Here is a 3,836-nt window from a genome sequence, read left to right as displayed (position 1 = left end):
GGAATCTTTATGGAACCAGTGCCAAGTCATTACCAACACAAGTACACAGCTGCTATCTTAACAAACGCAACTACATAGCTCCTATCTTGTCCTTCGGAATTAATCCGATCAGTTCTGCAACCTTCAGCTTCTTCCTGGCGTACCGCGCATATGTTCCAGACGACAAACTCTGAAAATGGAAAGAGTAAGCTACATACAAAACTGCAAGTGGATACAGTGTTTGACAATATCTACCCAACAACCATACCGTCCAATGGATCTCCTGTGCAATCAGCTCACGGGCTTTATATTCTGGAACCTATAGAGACACAAAAGAAGAAATCACACGAGAATATATCAGGAACCAATAAATGCTAAGACAACACCATACTATACTTACACTGTCACTAATGCCTTTCGTGCACCGAGCAAACTACAAAGAAAGAAGACCAAATCAATTTGCATTGTAAAAGATGTATTGATTTATAACAGAAGAAATCACACATAGAACGCCTGTGGAACAAAAAACCTACAACACGCTCCATGTTGGAATCGCCGTAATTCAGCTCATACTTCATACTGCGGTCGTGTGCTGAATACAAGTTTTCACCATAAACTTGCTCGAGAGCATCTCTGAAACTCAGCTGAACATTGTCCAAGGGAAAAATAAACAACATCACCAAGAATGAGTAGAGAAGAAAGTATTCACAAAACACAATCATCAGTAAAATAACAATGTTGTGTTTTGAAAAGGCTGATGTGTAGCGCTGACCAGATGATTATCATTGACCCGCCTCCAAATCTCATAGAAGATACCATCACGATCTTTCATAAACATGAGATTTATGCGTGCATCCCATATATACTCCTGAATTGAATCGAAGGAATGCAATTGTTAAATACAACTATAACAAGACCCGAATATCTGACTGAGCAAGGGATAGAGGAGTCCTACATGCAAACCAACAGCTGCTAGTTCCAGAGTCATGTTTTGAAACCCAGATGCGATCCTACATGCTTGGAATGTAGCCTTTGAATGTACACGCGCCCACTAAATAATAGAACAGAAAAGTTATTGTGGTGCCTCAAAATTTACATAGAGATTTTTAGTAATTTCATGGTTTTGAGAGGTCAAATATGCATACCTCAATAGACGACTCGTTTGTCAGCATATACTGTTCAAGCCACTGTCAAGAACAAACAATGTTAGTCCAGGAGAACAAAAATACTGAACAAAGTTCTAAACCTGAACTAGCTGATCATTCCAAAAGGCATACTTTAATTTCCTTCACAATTGTTTCCCAGAATTGGAGATAATCTCTATCAGCATCAGGGGTGCTATAAAATGCTCGGTATCTACTCCAACTTGTATACTCATAGCCACCCTGCATCCATGTAAAACAACAGGAAAACGACATAGTTCAGCTGTCCTGAGACTAACAAGCACTGAACACAAGCGAACGGGATGCTCTTAAGATTACTGATTAGAGTACTTATGCAGTTCGAGAAGACCCAAATAACACATAGTACTAGAAAATATACGGGGACTCAGAAAAAGGGGCAAACTTTGTTTACGCGTACGAAAACAGGATAGTAGTTGTATTCTGGGAGCAGCCTATAGCATGTGCGCCCAACTGAGGTTTTAGGACTTGTTCCATCCAAATAAAAATTGAAAATTAAGCTCTGTTTGATTTTTAACTGAAAGACCCCGCTAAAAAAAGGTCTGCCTTTTCTATTTGTTACATATTTTACCACAATTTATTGCAAGCACCCATATTCTAATATGTGCTTAATCTCCAAATGCTGCAATTTTCTTAGTTTTAGTGTTGAGTTTCTCCAAGAACCTTATTTATTTCCCTTAAACTCAGACCCAAAAGTAGAGCTACAAGAAGTTACTTTCATATTAAGCAATTTTTTGCTATTGTCCATTCAAACGGCAAATCCATAAGAAACAGGTTACCGACTGCATTGGTACATATTAAATAAATGCAGCGAATACGGTAGCACTTACATCATTGAAAATGACTAGCCGCTGGTAGTCGCTCAAGGACTTTTTGTAACAGAGTTCGGAATCAAAATACCAACCAAAGAAGCCATCTTGGACGTAGTGAAAGAAGTAGTCGTTCTTGACGATAAGCTCTGGAGGGTACTTGCGTTCCAACGCAGCATCATCGATCTCGTCAGCCGGCATTCCTTTCAACAGCTACGTACACAGATGGAGTAAGTCAAGTACATAAGAGGGCATAATTAAATTTTCATGTATGGATGTATGATATATAGATTAATAATAAACAGATTGAATGAGTAATTGACTAACCAGGCAAGCTTTGATGCGATAAAGCGCATACTTGAGATGGAACTTGTTGGTCTCCTCTTGGTCCAGTTCGGTGTAAGTCTCGATTTCAGTCATGCGAGCCGCTAGCTTTTCACAGTCGCTGATGTGTTGCTGCTTCGTGATAGCATCATCGGCCGGTTCAGAAGCAACAACGACGGCCGAATCAGCAGATTTTCCTTGTGAATCTCTGTCTCGTCATCCCTCCTGTGTCTCCTCGTGCAAGAAACTCTGGATTTGATATTGCACTAGAGCAGCTCGCGATTCATCGTCGTGGAAAGATTTACGGGTAAGGGCTTCGAGGATGTCACGGGAAGGGATGTTTGGGAGACCGGTGAGGTCCGATTCCGAGCCGCCGTCGCCGTCGCCGACTGGTAACTGCAATTGGGCGAGGCGGGAGGCGATAATTTCATGGTACCTTGGCTCTGTTGCAGGCTCGTCGGGCGGCGGAGAGCCTCCATCCACACGGCTACTGCTATCGGAGTCCGAATAGGCAAGGGATACAGAGAACGGTGCCCCACCTTCGCCAAGGCGCCGGCGGAACACTCCTTCAAGAGGACTCCTCCGGCGGGGGCGCCTCTTCTGCGGCATAGGCATCCCCATCCGATCGGCATCAAAGAGGAGACGAACACTGCGGGCGGAGAGGCGAAACCATCATACCCTTTGGCAAACTGGGCCTAGCAGGCCCATCTCCCTTCCGCAATGCGTTTCGGCTTGACCAACAAAAAACCGCTAGCACTGTTTTTTTCTTTAGTTCTCATAGAAGAAGGTTAAGTCTCTACTCCTAATGTCTCTATTCCGATGGGTTGCAATAACATCATGGCGAGGATGGATAACTTCGTTGTAGTAAACGCTCTACAGCTGAATGAAGGACAATCAATGGTGGCTGGCCCCATTTTGGAAGATTGCAGAGATTTACTAAGAGGTTTTGGGAAGGTTATTCTTGAGCATTGTAATAGAGAGTCAAATATGACTGCTCATGCGCTAGCTGAATATGGCCGTGCAAACGATCCGTCTCTGTGGATTGAGGCACCACCAAGTTTCATTGCCAATTCTTTGGCAGACGATGTATCTGTTATTTAGTTTAATAAAGCTAGCCATGAAGGCGTTCCCGTCAAAAAAAAGTCTCTACTCCTAATGTCTCAGCTGATAGTCTCCGTTCCACGGTTAATTTTCATCCCATCTCCACTGGTTTATTTTCGTCCTCCCTCAACCTATGAAAAAAACCAACGAAAAAAAATCGAGGCCCCGTCGCACGAACCGGGAGCGAGGGCTCCTCGCGAAAAAAGTATCTGACGATCCAGGCTGCCCTCGATCGTCTCGCTACGAGGACGAGGACCACCCCCCAGCCGCCATAGTGCTGCCCTACGCCGCCGCCGAGATCAGAGAGGAGCCGCCGACATCGAGGTTCGGGAGGAGCTGGCCACCACGACCTCCCTCCCTAGCCGGCCGCCACCACCCCCTTCCCAAGCAGCCATGTACAGCAAGGCGGCGCCCACGTGCCTGGCCTAGGTGGGTCTCGACC

The 3,836-nt window shown here is 44.6% G+C and overlaps 1 long non-coding RNA gene across 1 annotated transcript; it reads right to left on the bottom strand.

Annotated features, from left to right (window-relative positions):
• Positions 1 to 259: 259 nt before the first annotated feature.
• LOC119299710 lies at positions 260 to 623 on the bottom strand. Its single transcript, XR_005146245.1, has 3 exons — positions 513 to 623; positions 380 to 412; positions 260 to 298 (listed from the first exon to the last, which is right to left on the bottom strand). It is a non-coding gene; the product is annotated as an uncharacterized LOC119299710 (long non-coding RNA).
• Between the last annotated feature and the right edge of the window lie 3,213 nt (positions 624 to 3,836).

The sequence above is a fragment of the Triticum dicoccoides genome, chromosome 1B (genome assembly GCF_002162155.2).
Source record: "Triticum dicoccoides isolate Atlit2015 ecotype Zavitan chromosome 1B, WEW_v2.0, whole genome shotgun sequence".
Taxonomy (NCBI): domain Eukaryota; kingdom Viridiplantae; phylum Streptophyta; class Magnoliopsida; order Poales; family Poaceae; genus Triticum; species Triticum dicoccoides.
Note: the sequence above shows the minus strand (reverse complement) of the source record. Positions and strands in the feature narration are given on the sequence as shown.